The following is a 20,105-nucleotide window of genomic DNA, read 5'->3' as shown; positions in this document are numbered from 1 at the left end:
AACAGCACCATGAAGGCCAAGGAATACCAGACAGGTCAGGGATAAAGTTGTGGAGAAGTATAAAGCAGGATTAGGTTATAAAAAAATATCCCAAGCTTTGAACATCTCACGGAGCACTGTTCAATCCATCATCCGAAAATGGAAAGAGTATGGCACAACTGCAAACCTACCAAGACATGGCCGTCCACCTAAACTGACCGGCCGGGCAAGGAGAACATTCATCAGAGAAGAGCCAAGAGGCCCATGGTAACTCTGGAGGAGCTGCAGAGATCCACAGCTCAGGTGGGAGAATCTGTCTACAGGACAACTATTAGTCGTGTTCTCCACAAATCTGACCTTTATGGAAGAGTGACAAGAAGAAAGACATTGGTGAAAGAAAGTCATAAGAAGTCCTGTTTGCAGTTTGTGAGAAGCCATGTGGAGGACACAGCAAACATGTGGAAGAAGGTGCTCTGGTCAGATGAGACCAAAATTCAACTTTTTGGCCTCAAAGCAAAACGCTATGTGTGGCGGAAAACTAACACTGCACATCACCCTGAACACACCATCCCCACCGTGAAACATGGTGGTGGCAGCATCATGTTGTGGGGATGCTTTTCTTCAGCAGGGACAGGGAAGCTGGTCAGAGTTGATGGGAAGATGGATGGAGCCAAATACAGGACAATCTTAGAAGAAAACCTGTTAGAGTCTGCAAAAGACTTGAGATTGGGGTGGAGGTTCACCTTCCAGCAGGACAACGACCCGAAACATACAGCCAGAGCTACAATGGAATGGTTTAGATCAGGGATATGCAATTAGCGAACCCCCAGCTGTTGCAGAACTACAAGTCCCATGAGGCATAGCAAGACTCTGACAGCCACAGGCATTACACCCAGAGGCAGAGGCATGATGGAAATTGTAGTTTTGCAACAGCTGGAGGTCCGCTAATTGCATATCCCTGGTTTAGATCAAAGCATATTCATGTGTTAGAATGGCCCAGCCAAAGTCCAGACCTAAATCCAATTGAGAATCTGTGGCAAGACATGACAATTGCTGTTCACAGGCGCTCTCCATCCAATCTGACAGAGTTTGAGCTATTTTGCAAAGAAGAATGGGCAAAAATGTCCCTCTCTAGATGTGCAAAGCTGGTAGAGACATCCCCAAAAAGACTTTCAGCTGCAATTGCAGTAAAAGGAGGTTCTACAAAGTATTGACTCCAGGGGGCGCCATACAAATGTACCCCCCACACTTTTCACATATTTATTTGTAAAAATGTTGAAAACCATTTATCATTTTCCTTCCACTTCACAATTATGGGCCACTTTGTGTTGGTCTATCACATAAAATCCCAATAAAATACATTTACGTTTTTGGTTGTAACATGACAAAATGTGGAAAATGTCAAGGGGTATGAATACTTTTTCAAAGTACTGTAAATAAATAGTAAATAATGGTTACACTTATTTGCTAATTCTCCTTAGCATTCTCTAGAATTGTTACAAAGGATTTCTCATTGTTAAAAAAGACATATATATTTCCTTTGCTTCTCAGCTCCATACTGCAGTATTTTACTACTGCCAATAATAAAAGAACATTCATTCATTTATTTTCAGTTCTCAATTCTACCAAGTGTTCATAATGCGGGGGGGGGGGGGGTGGATTTACCTAAACTGAACCAGACAGAATCTGGAGCAGATGTGCATGCCAACCAATCAGCTTCTATCTTCAGCTAAGTTAAGTTTAAATTGCTTGTAAACCTCAGACATGAAATCTGAACAAAGCATATCCCTCTATAGTGTGTGCTTGTCTCAAGAGCACTAAGTGTCCTTTCTGTCTGCTGCCTCCTTCCTCTTCTATCACTTTTGACAAGTTTTCCTGACATCGAGAAAAAAATGGTGACGGGGAGGGAGCTCCAGCATGATTGACAGCCTGGGCTCTGTTCCTGTGTGAAGGGGGGGTGTCCCTTCCCTCCAATCAGCTCTCAAAGCTCTCCTCAGTGAGCTCTGAAGAGTGTAACTTCAGTTCTCCACCCCCCTTTTTCTGACCTCTCAAACAAGCTTTATAATTCTGCACTTTGAACAGATGTAGAGAAGAAAAGACTGCAGATAAACAGGTACAAGGTATGTAGGAGGATTTGTTTCATCTCTGTGTACCACCTGAGGACAGTCACTTCACTGGGGATATGTAAGGGTGTACAACCACTTTAAGCTTTAAAAATAAAAGACAGAAACTGATTGGTTGCCATGCATGTGTGCTCCAGTTGTGATACAGCATTATGGCCACTAGATGGAGCTGAGGAGCAAAGGAAATACAACAAGAGATACAATGTAACTGTGACAGACCCACCTGGGTTAGGGGCATTTAGAGGGGACTGCAGGGTAGCCTTATGCCTGCTGACTATGGGCCCTGGCATTTGAGGGAGCTGCAAGCATTCAGGAAGATGTCCTGTTATAGAATGCAAGATGAGATGTTATTACCACATTTATTAGGCAAGGAGGCCATGATGGTCTCATCCAACTTCAAACTCAGCGAGAAGATGGATGTGAAAAGAAAGCTGGTTGATGAGATGTGTTGCCGACTGTCTGTGGTGGGCACTCCCTGACTAATCAAGGCTTGTCTAGGGACTTAGCTGTTAATTAGCTTACTGGGTAATTAGTTAGCTGTTGGTTGGATTGCTGTTTGATTAGATCAGTGTTAGCTGCTAGCTGTTTATTCGATGTACTGATGATATTACTGTTTAAAGTTTGCATTGTTTAGGATAATGTGATCAAGCTCTTATCTGATTTTGTATGCTATAAATTCTGTGTGAATTTACAATAAACAGAGTTCCAGTTTGCACCTATGCCAGTGTTGTCTAGTTCTTGGGTGCAATTCTCAGCTAAAATATCCGGTTCCTGGCTCCAGAGTGGAGGATGCTGTATCTTGATGGGTTGCCAGGTGGTCTGTCACAGTAACAATTCTAGAAAACACTAGAGAAAATTAGCAAATAAATGTAGACATTAATTCCTTTTTTTTTTTTTTTTGCCACATCCCTCTAGTGTTCTCTTTCTTGTTACAAAGACGTACGTATTTCCTATCCTCCTCAGCTCCATCTAGTGGCCATAATGTGGTATTTTACTATTGCCTATAATAACAGAACATTCATTCGGAAGAGAAAATAGCCTAAAGAATGTTTGCTTTAATCCATTTCACACAGGACAAATGTACATGCAAATTCACTGGACGAAAAGCTACATTATTATTATTATTATTATTATTATTATTATTATTATTTTTTAATAAACCCCTAAATTGCATTGTTTAGGATAATGTGATCAAGCTCTTATCTGATTTTGTGTGTTATATATTTAGTGTGAATTTACAGAAAAGTGAGTTCCAGTTTGGACCTATGCCAGTGTCGTCTAGTTCTTGGGTGCAATTCTCAGCTAAAATACCTGGTTCCTGGTTCCAGAGTGGAGGATGCTGTATCTTGATGGGATGGCCAGGTGGTCTGTCACAGTAACATTTCTAGAAAGCATTAGAGAAAATTAGCATTGTTCTCTTTCTTGTTACAAAGATGTACGTATTTCCTATGCTCCTCAACTCCATCTAGTGGCCATAATGTGGTATTTTACTACTGCCTATAATAACAGAACATTCATTCAGAAGAGAAAATAGCCTAAAGAATGTTTGCTTTAACCCATTACACACAGGACAAATGTACATGCAAATTCAATGGATGAAAAGCTACATTATCATTATTATTTTTTTAATAAACCCCTAAATTGCATTGTTTAGGATAATGTGATTAAGCTCTTATCTGATTTTGTGTGCTATAAATTCTGTTGTGAATTTACAATAATGACTGAAGGTCCGCTTTAATTACTTTTTTTTGCTAATTCCCTCTAGTGTTCTCTTGGTACAAAGACGTACATATGTCCTATGCTCCTCAGCTCCATCTAGTGGCCATAATGTGGTATTTTACTATTGCCTATAATAACAGAACATTCATTCGGAAGAGAAAACAGCCTAAAGAATGTTTGCTTTAACCCATTTCACACAGGACAAATGTACATGAAAATTCACTGGACGAATAGCTACATTATTATTATTATTATTATTATTTTTTTATTATTTTTTTTCTTTTTAATAAACCCCTAAATTGCATTGTTTAGGATAATGCGATTAAGCTCTTATCTGTTTTTGTGTGCTAAAAATTCTGTGTGAATTTACAATAATGAAGATCTGCTTTAATTACTTTTTTTTTTTTTGCTAAATCCCTCTAGTGTTCTCTTGGTAGAAAGACATCCTCAGCTCCATCTAGTGGCCATAATGTGGTATTTTACTACTGCCTGTACTAACAGAACATTTGTTCAGAAGAGAAAATACTCCATTTCACACAGGATAAATGTACATGCAAAATTCACTGAACGCCAGGCTACATTATTATTATTTTTTTTTTATTTTTTATTTTTTTTTAAATAAACCCCTAAATTTACATAACACAGACGAACTTGTACTCTTTAATGCCTTTTTTTTATGTAGTCTTTTTTATATACACAAGCATAAACTGATCAAACACAAAATGCTTTGAGGTACTTGCTGATATAAAATATAATACTCACCGTTATGTAATCCTCGTGTACTAACAATCTAGCACTGCGCCAATGTAATACTGATTGGTGTAAGAGGAGAAAACAGAGGAGTTGCACCTGAGAGCTCTGTACTGTCCATACTGTGTGTATGGATCCTCGTGTATATATATATATATATAGGGGAGTACACCTGCTGTCATCACCGGCATGTGTCACGGTGAGCGTGGGAATTACCCAGAGCTATTGTATTATTTTGTTATGGCAACAACCTTTGTATCTAAAAACAGGAAGCAAAAAAAAACCAAAAAACACCACATATCTGTCAGGTGCACTCCTCTGTTTTCTCCTCTTTTACCTCGCTCTCACGTCTCCTACTACGTTTCCCCTCTGGCAGCAAATCAGTCTGAGATTCCACTGTCTAGTCACAGCCTCAGGTTTTAAAACCACTTTTCTGACACTTTTTGTTTACAAGCAAAAATCTGTATTACTCAGAACCCCCAAACATAATATATATATATATATATATATATATATATATAATATATATTAATAATAAAATTATACTTTTTTAGCAGAGACCCTAGAGAATAAAATGGCGGTCGTTGCAATTTTTTTTTTATGTCACGGTATTTGTACAGCATTTTTTAACGCAATTTATTTGGAAAAGATACACTGAATTTTAGTGCAAAAAAAAAAAAACACTGCAACTCTCTCCTTAACCTACCTGGCGGTATGATTATGTCAGATTTTTGATGCTCAAAGTAGTACAATTATTTTTCATGTAAATTTGGCGTTTTATATTGTAGGCCTGTAATTCTTAGGAATAACACACTTAAATCTGTCCAAACAAGAGTCTAGTAGACATCCCGAGTATGATAAAGTTTGAAAAACGAAATAAAAAATTATAATATAATAACTATAAATAATTATAAGAAATAATAATATAATAATAATAATAAAAATTATTCATTAATGTAATCAAATCAAAAACACAGAAATGTTCTCAGTTGCAGAATTGTCGCTGTCATTACTTTTCAGTGTTTGATGACGGATTTCCCCACAAATCATTATCGCTAAATTCTGCGAGTGATTCTAATTTATTATCGCTGTTTTCTAGCTGGTCTAAAACCACTTTTGATGTAAAGGGACATTTTTGGTTGCTATGGACAATCTCCAGTTTCCAGGCAGAAAGAACAGTTTTTATAATATAAAACTGCATGCAGGACACTGGACAGAGCACTAGAGACAAAGGGGATGTGTAATTATTTGATACAGTACTGTAATCTGTAAGATTACAGTATACTTTATCTGTACTGTGTGTTTTACTTTTTGAATTTGGCGCCGAACTCCGTCCCCGTGCGTCGCAACGCTCGCAGGGAACGGAGCTCGGCACTGTGAATCGAGCGAGACACGGCGGCTCACAGATCACAGCGGGGAGACATCGCAGGATCCAGGGGACAAGGTCAGTAAGCTCTTCCTGGATCCTGCGATGTGATCCCGAGTCTGGCTCGGGGGGTTACCGCTTTTGGTACTGAAATTCCACCCCGAGCCAGACTTGGGAATACCGCCAGGGGGGTTAATGGCCTACCCTTACACAGGCTCCTCCCCCCTTCAGTCTATTATGAATGCTGCTAGACTAATACACCTCACTAACCAATCCATGACTGCTGCTCCTCTCTGCCAATCCCTTCACTGGCTTCCCCTACCCCACCGTGTCAAATTCAAAATGATAACCACAACATTGTTGAAGAAAAGAGGTTTCTTAAACTACGTAGAGGGTTCTTTACTGTAAGAGCGGCAAGGATGTGGAATTCCCTTCCACAGGCGGTGGTCTCAGCGGGGAGCATCGATAGTTTCAAAAAACTATTAGATAAGCACCTGAACGACCACAACATACAGGGATATACAATGTAATACTGACATATAATCACACACATAGGTTGGACTTGATGGACTTGTGTCTTTTTTCGACCTCACCTACTATGTAACATACAAGGCCATCCACAACATCGCCCCCCCAGCTACATCACCAACCTCATCTGCAGATATCACCCAAATCGTCCCCTCCGCTTCTCCCAGGACCTCCTGCTCTCGCGCTCTCTTGTTACCTCCTCCCATGCTCGCCTTCAGAACTTCTCCAGATCCTCTCCCAGCCTCTGGAATTCCCTTCCCCGGTATATCTGATCATTCTCTAACCTCTCCACCTTTAGGAAGGAGATCCCTGAAAACTCACTTATTCAGGGAAGCCTATCCCACACCTACCTAACAACTGTCCCCGAGCCACCCCCATCAAATCATTCCCCGCATCTATTACCTTTTGTACCACCACCCCCTCCCCTTCAGAATGTAAGCTCTACGAGCCGGGCCCTCCTGTCCTTTCTGTATTGAACTGAACTGTGATTGTGCTGTCCTCCCTCTTCATTGTAAAGCGCTGCGTAAACTGCGCTATATAGATCGTGTATAATAATAATAATAATAATATATAGCCCAATTGTTTGGTCAAATATAAAAGATGATGTTACACCAAGTAAATAGATTTCACTTTAAAAATGTTTACAGGTTACCAGTTTATAGTTACATAGTAGGTGAGGCTGAAAAAGTCCATCAAGTCCAACCTATGTGTGTGATTATATGTCAGTATTACATTATATATCCCTGTATGTTGTGGTCCTTCAGGTGATTATCTAATAGTTTCTTGAAGCTATCGATGCTCCCCGCTGAGACCACCGCCTGTGGAAGGGAATTCCACATCCTTGCCGCTCTTACAGTAAAGAACCCTCTACGTAGTTGAAGGTTAAACCTCTTTTCTTCTAATTGTAATGAGTGGCCACGAGTCTTATTAAACCCCCTTCCACGGAAAAGTTTTATCCCTATGATGGGGTCACCAGTACAGTATTTGTAAATTGAAATCATACATATTTTATTTATTTAGAAAAATATAGAAATCAGATAAAAGACAAGCCACTGTGTATATATATATATATATATATATACGTCATTAGTTTGAAGGTGCATATTTCAGCAACGGCAGCAGCTGCTGCCACAACCGAAGTATCCATCTTTAGGGCCGGCAGTTCTGTTTACGTTAATGGTGGTCTCTGCAGCAAATTCGCCGCGAGATCACCGTTATCGGCGGCGGGAGAGGTGCCACCCTCCCGCCGCTCTACCGCGCCCTCTGCTGCTTACCGGAGCCGTCGGTAGCGGCGGAGGCGATCGGGACCTGTCACGTCTGTGGTATGGAGACGAGTGAGGGGAAGATGGCCCCCACCCGTCTCCATACCATAGGAGGGGGGAAGTCAGCTCCGCTCATACGTCTTAAAGGCATTTTTTTTGTTGTCATTTTTTCAAATGACAATTTTTTTTTTTTTTTTTTTTTGCATTTAAGTCCAAATGAGATCTGAGGACTTTTTGACCCCAAATCTCATATTTAAGAGGACCTGTCATACTTTTTTCTATTACAAGGGATGTAAACATTCCTTGTAATAGGAATAAAAGTGATCCATTTTTTTTTTTTAAAACAGTAAAAAAATAAATAAAATAAAGTAAAATAAATAAGAAAAAAACATTTTTTTTTTTTTTTTAAAGCGCCCCGTCCGGACGAGCTTGCGCTCAGAAGCGAACGCATACGTGAGTAGCATCCACATATGAAAACGGTGGTCAAACCACACATGTGAGGTATCGCCGTGACCGGTAGAGCGAGAGCAATAATTCTAGCCCTAGACCTCCTCTGTAACTCAAAACATGCAACCTGTAGAATTTCTTAAACATCACCTATGGAGATTTTTAAGGGTAAAAGTTTGACACCATTCCATGAGCGGGCGCAATTTTGAAGCGTGACATGTTGGGTATCAGTTTACTTGACGTGACATTATATTTCACAATATAAAAAAAGGCTAACTTTACTGTTGTCTTATTTTTTTATACAAAAAAGTGAATTTTTTCCAAAAAAAGTGCGCCGCGCAAATACGGTGCGAAAAAAAGTATTGCATTGACCGCCATTTTATTCTCTAGGGTGTTCGAAAAAAAACATAATATTTGGGGGTTCTAAGTAATTTTCTAGCAAAAAAACATGTAGATCAACATGTAAAACCTAAAATCCAAAACGAGGCTGGTCCTTAAGTGGTTAAACATATCTAAAACGTATTCATCGTCATTAGATACAAAATACAATCTATACTTCTATACTTTCTTGGGTGCAAGAAGTATAGATTGTATTTTGTATCTAATGACGATGAATACGTTTTAGATATGTTTAAGCATTCTTTGTCTTTTATCTGTTTTCTATATTTTTCTAAATAAATAAAAAACTTTTTGAAACTTTAAAAAGGACACATTTTTCTCAAATATATCGTGCCTTAAAAGTCCACCACAAAGGGGATCCCCTTTTCTTTTCCTTCGAAACTGGATGTGGCACTAGTTTTATGCTCAAATATTGCTGGCTAAATAGCTTTACATTACTAGCTTTGAGACAGCCCCTTGTAATCTCCATAGGAAGTCTATGTGATAGCTTGGAGACAGGGGGCAGACACTATATAACAGGAAGTGCCTGAATAACAACCTTAATGGCAGGATCACCAGGGATTCTTTTACTGAAAGCTGCAGATTGAAAATGATTGAAAATGACTTTTTAAATTGAATGAACAAGTTAACCCTTCTATAATATTTTAGTGATGGGGTTTACATCAGAATGCAGTGATAGGGAATGGTCATATTAGGAGGATCACTGGGATTCATCACATCTCGGATGGAAGTCTGAGTCATACATGATGAGATTCTCTAGACAATTCTACATGCACAGGATCAGGAGAAAAACAAAGTGAAATACGCTGATTTGGTTTTCACAGCAATTTGCACATCATCACTGTCCAACCTAATGGGGGAGATTTACTAAAACTGGAGAGTGCAAAATCTGGTGCAGCTGTGCATGGGAGCCAATCAGCTTCTTACTCAGTGGTTCTCAAACGTTATAGTGCCGTGACCCCTTGATAAAATTTCCCAAGTTGTGGGGACCCCTAACAATAAAATTATTTTCATTGGTTGCGTTTGCTGACACAGTGGCGACAATTGATGCGCACAGTGGCTGTTTTTGATGGCACAGTGGCGACAATTGATGGGCACAGTGGCTGCTTTGGGCACAGTGGCAACAATTAAAGGGCACAGTGGCTGCGTTTAATGGCACAGCGGCTGCGTTTAATGGCACAGTGGCTGCGTTTGATGGCACAGTGGCAGCGTTTGCTGGCACAGTGGTGACAATTGATGGGCACAGTGGCTGTGTTTGATGGCACAGTGGCGACAATTGATGGGCACAGTGGCTGTATTTGATGGCACAGTGGCGACAATTGATGGGCACAGTGGCTGCGTTTGATGGCACAGTGGTGACAATTGATGGGCACAGTGGCTGTATTTGATGGCACAGTGGTGACAATTGATGGGCACAGTGGCTGTGTTTGATGGCACAGTGGCGACAATTGATGGGCACAGTGGCTGTGTTTGATGGCACAGTGGTGACAATTAATGGGCACAGTGGCTGCGTTTGATGGCACAGTGGCGGCGTTTTAATGTTTTTTTTTTTTTCAGATTTTTTTCAGTTTGTTTGCGCCCCCACCACTGATTTATATATAAACGTCCCGGTTGGTTCCTCAAAAGTGGTTATTCCGTGCCAGTGCTAGATACAAAGTGTATAGCACCCAAACATGTATCTAGCACTGGCACGGAATAACCACTTTTGAGGAACCAACTGGGACGTTTATATAGTAATGAAATATATTGTTCCATAATAAAAAAAAATGTTGTCATGTCAGCATTTACTTTAAAAAAAATCTATGTCTTGATTGCCCTGGTGACACACAGTGCAAAATGCTTTTATAATTACTGTGTCTGACTTACCAAAAATCACAGGTGTTCTTCAGCTTCTGCAAGTGACGCTTTGTCGCCGCCCTCTTGGTACACTCGTCCGCAGCAAGCGGACTTCGGTGGGTGTAAAAAGATGTCTGCTTGCCGACTTCTAAGTGTAGCCTTACTGCGGACGAGAGTACCAAGATGGCGGCGACGGAACGTCAGTCTCTCCTCTCCAGGAAGTGACATCTCGCTGGCCGAGACGGACAGACTCCGGCAGTAACTTCGGGTCCGTCTCAGCCAGCATTCACGACCCCCTGGCGAATCGGCAATCGACCCCCCAGGGGGTTGCGACCCCCCCGGTTCAGAACCACTGTTCTAGCTTCAGCTTGTTCAATTAAAGCGGTTGTATACCCTCCTCTAAAAAAAAATTCTGTGCATTAGGGTAAAAAAATGTCCCACTAATTGTCCTACCCCCACCCCTCTGCTGCCTCTGGCTCCATCACCGGTCCCCTCACTTTCTGCTTTCAAAAGTAAAATTGCAGGCAGTGGAGTGAGAGGCTCCTGCTGCTGTCAGTCAAACTCCTGTGAGGAGGGAGCGGGGAGCGGGGGGGGGGCTTACCGTCACTATGTGTGCATCTATGGACCCAATGGGAGCATGCATAGGTGCCTCCTTAGCACCCGGTTTGCTACAGGGAGGTACTCAAAAGAGGGGGCAGCCTAAAGTGCCGACAGGGACTGCTAGAAAAGGAGGAAGTCAAGGCTTGTGTGCATAAAGTGTTACCGCTCTTATTTAATTTAAGATTTAAAGTGATTCTAAAGGTTGTAATTTAAAAAAAAATACTTGCTATGTGTAGAGGTCTGGCACAAAGCAGCCCCGGTCTTTTTTTTTTTTTTTTGGTCCCCCGCCAATGGTCCTGGCTCCTGCCTCCTGCCCCCAGTAGCAAGCCCCTTTCTATGGGGACACTAGAGCAGGCTCAATCCCGAGCCACGCTCCTGTGAATGGACATTGTCCATTCACACACAGAGAGCAGATCGGCCCTGCTCTCTCCTCATTGGCTCACTGGCTGTAATTGACAGCAGCAGGAGCTAATGGTTCCCGATGCTGTGTAAGCCAATGAGGAGAGAGAGAGTACAAAAAGATACATAAGCTACTTTGGTGCATTTGTCGTGCGTAGGGCAGCCCATTACACTGAACGGGCTGCCCTATGTGTTTAGCGTGAAAATGCAATCGAAAAAGTGCACGAAAATGCACATTCATGCATTCAACATTAGGTGTAAACTTAGCCTCTGTGTGGACAGAGTAGAGTTCCAGGCTGGTTAGGAGAAACAATCTAGAAGAGAAGCTGAGACTGAGCAGCTCTGGCTTGGTGAAGAAAGAGACAGAATGGTTCAACCAACAACCAGGAGCAGTGGTGGTTCATGCTTAATAATTTGGAGGGGCAGCAAACCAACGCTACCCCTCCACTCTTTGGTGGGAGATGGACATGAAGGCGAGGAACACCAGCACCCCCTGCGTGGGAGACAGATGGACAGGAAGGCGGAAGGCCTCCTTACCTTAGAAGGCAGATGTCCTGCCTGGGATGGCACATCGATCTCCCCTCCTCCTCTATCCCCTGTCTGAGCCGGGGAGTGCTGGATGTGGCTGAGGTGCTGCGGGTGAACCATCCCTGGAGGCAGCTGGTGGGTCGGTCGGGCTTCCCCTATGTCTCCTCCAGCCATGCGATTCCTCACTCTTCCTCCTAGGCCAATAGGATCGCTTCTCCTTTTGGCCAATCGGGAAACGGGTCTTGATTGCCCATTTCCTGATTGCCCAGGAGGAGGATCAGTGTGACAATAGCGAATATTCATTCACTATCGTCACACAACTGTTTTGGCTCAGGGCGCAGTGCCCTGAGCCCACCCTTTTTTGAAGCCTATTAGAGCCTCTGGCTCTAATCACGTGCTTAAAAAAAACCCATTGGAATCCATGCATCCAGTGCCCTGCATGTAGATTGGGGGTCTGATGCATGGATAGGGGGCGGCTCCCCTGCGCCCCTAATGGATGGGCCAGGCTGCCACTGACCAGGAGGCTGAAGAACATTTTCTCTTTTTCTCTTTTCTTCTTTGGGAACTATGCATGTGGCATAAACCCCAATGTAACCCAAAAACACTCAAGAGGAGGGGAAGTTTAACCAAATTTGAGAAGATGCAGTATCTCACAAAAATGAGTACACCCCTCACATTTTTGTAAATATTTTCTTCTATCTTTTCATGTGACAACACTGAAGAAATGACACTTTGCTACAATGTAAAGTAGTGAGTGTACAGCTTGTATAACAGTGTAAATTTGCTGTCCCCTCAAAATAACTCAACACACAGCCATTAATGTCTAAACCGCTGGCAACAAAAGTGAGTACACCCCTAAGAGAAAATGTCCAAATCGGGCCCAATTAGCCATTTTCCCTCCCTGGTGTCATGTGACTCTTTAGTGTTACAAGGTCTCAGGTGTGAATGGGGAGCAGGTGTGTTAATTGGTTATTTGGTGTTATCGCTCTCACTCTCTCATACTGGTCACTGGAAGTTCAACATGGCACCTCATGGCAAAGAACTCTCTGAGGATCTGAAAAAAAAGAATTGTTGCTCTACATAAAGATGGCCTAGGCTATAAGAAGATTGCCAAGACCCTGAAACTGAGCTGCAGCACGGTGGCCAAGACCATACAGCGGTATAACAGGACAGGTTCCACTCAGAACAGGCCTAGCCATGGTCGACCAAAGAAGTTGAATGCACGTGCAGCCTGGGGGGTCAGCCTGTCAGTGCTCAGACCATACGCTGCACACTGCATCAAATTGGTCTGCTTGGCTGTCATCCCAGAAGGAATCCTCTTCTAAAGATGATGTACAAGAAAGCCCGCAAACAGTTTGATGAAGGCAAACAGACTAAGGACATGGATTACTGGAACCTTGTCCTGTGGTCTGATGAAACCAAGAAAAACTTATTTGGTTCAGATGGTGACAAGCGTGTGTGGGGGCAACCAGGTGAGGAGTACAAAGACAAGTGTGTCTTGTCTACAGTCAAGCATGGTGGTGGGAGTGTCATGGTCTGGGGCTGCATGAGTGCTGCCGGCACTGGGGAGCTACAGATCATTGAGGGAACCATGAATGCCAACATGTACTGTGACATACTGAAGCAGAGCATGATCCCCTCCCTTCAGAGACTGGGCCGCAGGGCAGTATTCCAACATGATAACGACCCCAAACACACCTCCAAGACAACCACTTCCTTGCTAAAGAAGCTGAGGGTAAAGGTGATGGACTGGCCAAGCATGTCTCCAGACCTAAACCCTATTGAGAATCTGTGGGGCATCCTCAAACTGAAGGTGGAGGAGCGCAAGGTCTCTAACATCCACCACTCCGTGATGTCATCATGGAGGAGGGGAAGAGGACTCCAGTGACAACCTGTGAAGTTCTGGTGATCTCCATGCCCAAGAGGGTTAAGGCAGTGCTGGAAAATAATGGTGGCCACACAAAATATTGAGACTTTGGGCCCAATTTGGACATTTTCACTTAGGGGTGTACTCACATTTGTTGCCAGCGGTTTAGACATTAATGGCTGTGTGTTGAGTTATTTTGAGGGGACAGCAAATTTACACTGTTATACAAGCTGTACACTCACTACTTTACATTGTAGCAAAGTGTCATTTCTTCAGTGGTGTTACATGAAAAGATAGAAGAAAATATTTACAAAAATGTGAGGGGTGTACTTACTTTTGTGAGATACTGTATATGTTCAAAACAACTGCCAAGCAACAGCATAAATGTTTGTGTTTTGCTTTTTGTAAGTTTTTTTTTTTTTTTATTGCTTTCCTTTATCTTGACTAACACGTTAAAAATGCAGTGAAACATCACCGTATACTTCCTTTTATCAGCTCTTGCCTCACCTATGTTATATATATTTAAATTTAATGGGGAGTAAACTAATAATAACATTAATTATAGCCTAAAGACAAATTTAGCATATTTGTATTTAAAGCAGGGGTCCACCCACACCGCCAAAGAAAAAAAATATTAAAAGCCAGCAGCTACAAATACTGCAGCTGCTGACTTTTAATAAATGGCCACTTACCTGTCCCGGGGTCCAGCGATGTCGGCAGGGGACGCCGAGAACCCGCTCGGTTCTCGGCAGCTGCCGCCGCCATCCTAGGTGAGGGAATCAGGAAGTGAAGCGTTGCGGCTTCACTTCCCGGTTCCCTACTACGCATGCGCGAGTCGCGCTGCGCGTCCCAAGTGGTCCCCGCTCTCTCCTGGGAGCTGCGTGTTCCCAGGAGACAGCGCGGTGGGGACGGGAAGAGGTGTAAACTCCCATGGGAGTCTATGCCGGAAGTGGGTGCAAATACCTGTCTTAGGTATCTGCACCCCCCCCCCCCCCCCGAAAGGTGCCACCGGAGGGGGGGAGGGTTCTGAAAAGTGGAAGTTCCATTTTTGTGTGGAACTCCGCTTTAACTTATTTATTTATATATTTGTTTAACTTTTTGTTCTTGAATAGTATTCAACTCAATGCCATTAAATAAGATTTGGGATGTGGTGGTCCACAAAGGTCCGAGGAGTTCAGTCCTCAGCGGTCTCTTTGACTACTCGGGGTGTTCACAAAAAAAAAAGTGGGAGTCCAGAGAGCCTAATATAGTGTAGTTAGTTCAGAGATGATAATTATCTCAAAAGGTTCATCAATAAGGAAACGAAAAAAAAAAAGGAATAACTTAAAGTTGTTATAAAGCTTTGTTTTTTTTTTTTGTTGTTGTTTTTTTTCTACAAAAATAACAAACATGCCTATACTTAGCTGATCTGTGTAATAGTTTTGCACAGAGCAGCCCCGATCCTCTTCTCTGGGGTTCCCTTCCATCACTTCAGGCCCCTAATCTTCATCAGGTGCCCCCACGGTAAGCCGCTTTCCCTGGGGGCACCCGTGCATGCTCGCTCCCGAGTCCTGCTACTGCGTCCATTGACACAGACAGCGGGACTCAGCCCCTGCTCCAGTGTCAGCAGATTTGATTGACAGCAGCAGAAGCCAATTTCTCCCGCTGCTATCAATCTGTCCAATCTGGAGAGAGACAGCGGCGGGAGCTGCTGCATTCGTGCACATCGCTGGATTGGATGGGCTCAGGTAAGGAAAAGGGGGGGTCTGGGGGGGCAGCACAAAAGGTTTTTCACCTTTTTGCATAGAATGCATTAGGGTGAAAAACCTCAAGACTTTACAACCACTTTAAATTGTTGAGGCTGTGGTCACCCTATGGGGTAAAGACACGCAACCTTCTGTCACCTTCTGAAACCCTGTCCCCATGCAGAATGATGAACTTGGTCACTCTCAATGCCACCAGGTCCCAATTCGGGATCTTCTGTGGGGTTCTCAGGTAGGTGAGTTAAAGCGGTAGTAAAGGCCCTTTAAAAAAAAAAAATCTTCTCTTGCAATTTAAGAGCATAATGTGCTAGTATGCACCACATGCTAGCGCATTATGACAGATTTCAATGAAAACGAAGCCATCCAGTGGCACGCTGTCACCACTGACAGGGTTCCCATCTTTGGCTGGTCTTCCTCTTCCGGGTTTGCGGACCCTGGTCGCTTGAATAGCCAAGCCGCGGTGATGTCAGTCCTGAGCATACACACAGGCATCACGGCCGTGGCACAGATCTGAAGGGGTGGCATTCTGTCCCTTCAGAGCACAGTGCACATGACGTCACTGGCTGTAGAAGTAGTGAATATATCTTAAACAGTTCACATTTAGGAAATATTTCTTGTACCTACTGGTGAGCTTTATTATAAGCTTACCTGTAGGTACAAGTGAGCAAGGTGTATCTCCTACCACTTTAAAAGAAGTCTAAAAAAAAAAAGCCTGTTGGTGGTCCGATCTGCAGAGGTGCTTCTGCACAATCACTACGGCGCCATCTGATTATGGCAACGATCATGGTCTCACCCTGAGCTGGGGAAGTGACAACTTGTAGCCCTGAAATGCGTTTTTCTTTTTTCTGAAATAAAGCAATTTGATGTTAATTAAACCAGATGACTCCAACCAATCCTTTAGACCTCTTTTAGCTCACAATGCCATAAAATGCAATTTTTCAATCTGTGAAAATGCTGCTTTCTGCTCTCCCATTCTGGTGCTCTGCGTTGACAGAGCTGAGTAACAGCCACACCTCTCATCACAAATGTCTGTACACAGAAAAATATTGCAGAGAAGGATAGGAGGGTCTGATCAGGTCTGTTACTGAGTGAACTGGGTCTAGCTCTAGTTCCTAGCAGACTGCATATACTTGCCCCTGAAGGGTTCCTGAAGGAGCCGCTGATATATGGGCCCCCTTGATTCGAGATGACAATGACCTCTCTGGCAATGCCATACCCTCTGACACACGAATGCTAAAGGATAAGGATTAATTTGGGAAATGCTCCCAACAAGGCAACAAACAGAACAGCAATGGCAATAACCAATAATAAACTGGTACAAATCCATAAACAATGAGAAGACCTTTTTTTTTTTTTTCCCTTCTTTTTTAGCAGCAAAGTGGGTTAGAAGGGCATGGAGGTTTGGTAGAGTGATGACTGAGTTTGTGAGGGTCAGGAGGGCATCGTGCGTGAACATGTTCAGTTTATAGGAATCTCCCGCATAGGGGATGCCCTTGATGTTAGGGTCTGCCGTAAGGGCAATAGCCAGCAGTGCGAGGGCAGAGAAGACCTTTTTAAAGTGAAACAATACTCATCTCAACTCCAGCAATGCGGCGTCCTCAAGCTCTCCGCCCGGCCACTGACAGCCTCACTGTGTCCACCAATGCCACCTCAATGTGCCCATCAATGCCGCCTCACTGTGCCCATAATCGCAGCCTCACTGTGCCCATAATTGCCGCCTCACTGTGCCCATAATTGCCGCCTCTCTGTGCCCATAATCGCAGCCTCTCTGTGCCCATAATCGCAGCCTCTCTGTGCCCATAATCGCAGCCTCTCTGTGCCCATAATCGCAGCCTCTCTGTGCCCATAATCGCAGCCTCTCTGTGCCCATAATCGCAGCCTCTCTGTGCCCATAATCGCCGCCTCACTATGCCCATAATTGCAGCCTCACTGTGCCCATAATCGCAGCCTCACTGTGTTCATCAATGCAGCCTCTCTGTGCCCATAATCGCAGCCTCACTTTGCCTATGAGTGCAGACTCACCATAGCCTGCCTTGGATCACACAGTGGACATCTCCCGCTGTGTGTCACATAGCTGGGTCTGTGTGTGTTTGGCAGCGCCCTAACAAGGTCCCGCCCCCCCCCCCCCCCCCAGACCGGCTCGTGTGATAGGCGGAACACTGATTCAATCTGCTATCACACGAGTCGGTCTAGGGGGGCGGGACCTTGTTACACCATGCCGACAACACACAGACCCAGCTACAGTATGTGACACACAGCACTCCCGGCGCTGTGTGTGACAAAGAAGAGGAGGAGGCGGGAGGGGGAATTCTGCAGCCGGCCCCAGGACAGACTGCCTACCAGGAAATTTCCCGGTATCCTGGTAGGCCAGTCCGGCCTGTCACACTTCACTGCGCCACCCCCAATAAATTGTACCGCCTCTACCAGCTCTGCTTCCACATCAGTGCCTGACCTCACAAATGCACTTCTAGAAGAATGGTGAAACATTCCCATAGACACACTCCTAAACCTTGTGGACGGCCTTCCCAGAAGAGTTGAAGCTGTTATAGCTGCAAAGGGTGGACCAACTCAATATTGAACCCTACGAAGTAAGACTGGGATGCCATTAAAGTTCATGTGTGTGTAAAGGCAGGCGTCCCAATACTTTTAATATAGGGTATATATATTTTTTAGTACTACAACTAATGTATTATCTTTTCTCCTTATTCTCCTTAGTTGCCTAGTCTATGATTTAGTGGTGGTAAATGCCTTTATGCATCCGTTTTTTAATATAGATTTATATTACTGTTGTTTTTTGTTTTTTTATTTATTTTTTCTCTTATTCAATACAGGAGGAATCAGATGGCCTTGCTTGTTACAGCTTACAATCTAAGAACACATCCAGACTGCACCTGAGCACACACCCTGCTGGTCCTCCACAAAACCTGGACACTGGGTTGGATATTGCGTCCCAAGTAAGGATGAGCTCCGGCGTGTTCGCAAGCTGCACGTGCCGAGCCCGTGTCATTTTTTATAAATTTTATAAGCAGACAATACAAACAAACATACAATATCTCACAAAAGTAAGTACACCCCATCACATTTTTGTAAATATTTTCTTCTATCTTTTCATGTGACAACACTGAAGAATTGACACTTTGCTACAATGTAAAGTAGTGAGTGTACAGCTTGTATAAGAGTGTCAATTTGCTGTCCCCTCAAAATAACTCAACACACAGCCATTAATGTCTAAACCGCTGGCAACAAAAGTGAGTACACCCCTAAGAGAAAATGTCCAAATTGGGCCCAATTAGCCATTTTCCCTCCCCGGTGTCATGTGACTCGTTAGTGTTACAAGGTCTCAGGTGTGAATGGGGAGCAGGTGTGTTAAATTTGGTGTTATCGCTCTCAATCTCTCATACTGGTCACTGGAAGTTCAACATGGCACCTCATAGCAAAGAACTCTCTGAGGATCTGACAAAAAGAATTGTTGCTCTACATAAAAATGGCCTAGGCTATAAGAAGATTGCCCAGACCCTAAAAGTGAGCTGCAGCATGGTGTCCAAGACTATACAGCGGTTTAACAGGACAGGTTCCACTCAGAACAGGCCTCACCATGGTCGACCAAAGAACTTGAGGTCACGTGCTCAGCGTCATATCCAGAGGTTGTCTTTGGGAAATAGACATATGAGTGCTGCCAGCATTGCTGCAGGGGTTAAAGCAGTGGGGGGGTCAGCATGTCAGTGCTCAGACCATATGCCGCACACTGCATCAAATTAGTCTGTGTGGCTGTCATCCCAGAAGGAAACCTCTTCTAAAGATGATGCACAAGAAAGACCGCAAACAGTTTGCTGAAGACAAGCAGACTAAGGACATGGATTACTGGAACCATGTCCTGTGGTCTGATGAGACCAAGATAAACTTATTTGGTTCAGATGGTGACAAGCGTGTGTCGCGGGAACCAGGTGAGGAGGACAAAGACAAGCGTGTCTTGAATACAGTCAAGCATGGTGGTGGGAGTGTCATGGTCTGGGGCTGCATGAGTGCTGCCGGCACTGGGGAGCTACAGTTCATTGAGGGAACCATGAATGCCAACATGTACTGTGACATACTGAAGCAGAGCATGATCCCCTCCCTTCAGAGACTGGGCCGCAGGGCAGTATTCCAACATAACGGCCCCAAACACACCTCCAAGACGACCACTGCCTTGCTAAAGAAGCTGAGGGTAAAGGTGATGGACTGGCCAAGCATGTCTCCAGACCTAAACCCTATTGAGCATCTGTGGGGCATCCTCAAACGGAAGGTGGAGGAGCGCAAGGTCTCTAACATCCACCAGCTCTGTGATGTCATCATGGAGGAGGGGAAGAGGACTCCAGTGGCAACCTGTGAAGCTCTGGTGAACTCCATGCCCAAGAGGGTTAAGGCAGTGCTGGAAAATAATGGCGGCCACACAAAATATTGAGACTTTGGGCGCAATTTGTACATTTTCACTTAGGGGTGTACTCACTTTTGTTCCCAGAGGTTTAGATATTAATGGCTGTGTGTTGAGTTATTTTGAGGGGGCAGCAAATTTACACTGTT

General features: G+C 43.8%; 1 protein-coding gene across 2 annotated transcripts in view; it reads right to left on the bottom strand.

Moving 5' to 3' along the window:
* The window catches only part of LOC141105614 (C-type lectin domain family 2 member A-like), a 132,750-nt gene that overhangs the window by 42,151 nt on the left and 70,494 nt on the right, over positions 1-20,105 (bottom strand). For both annotated transcript variants that reach the window (XM_073595566.1, XM_073595565.1), the window contains exon 2: positions 3,414-3,486. The gene's annotated coding sequence lies outside the window, so the exon portion shown is untranslated. The remainder of the gene's footprint in view (positions 1-3,413; positions 3,487-20,105) is intronic.

This window comes from Aquarana catesbeiana, linkage group LG08, assembly GCF_042186555.1.
Source record: "Aquarana catesbeiana isolate 2022-GZ linkage group LG08, ASM4218655v1, whole genome shotgun sequence".
Taxonomy (NCBI): Eukaryota; Metazoa; Chordata; class Amphibia; order Anura; family Ranidae; genus Aquarana; species Aquarana catesbeiana.
Note: the sequence above shows the minus strand (reverse complement) of the source record. Positions and strands in the feature narration are given on the sequence as shown.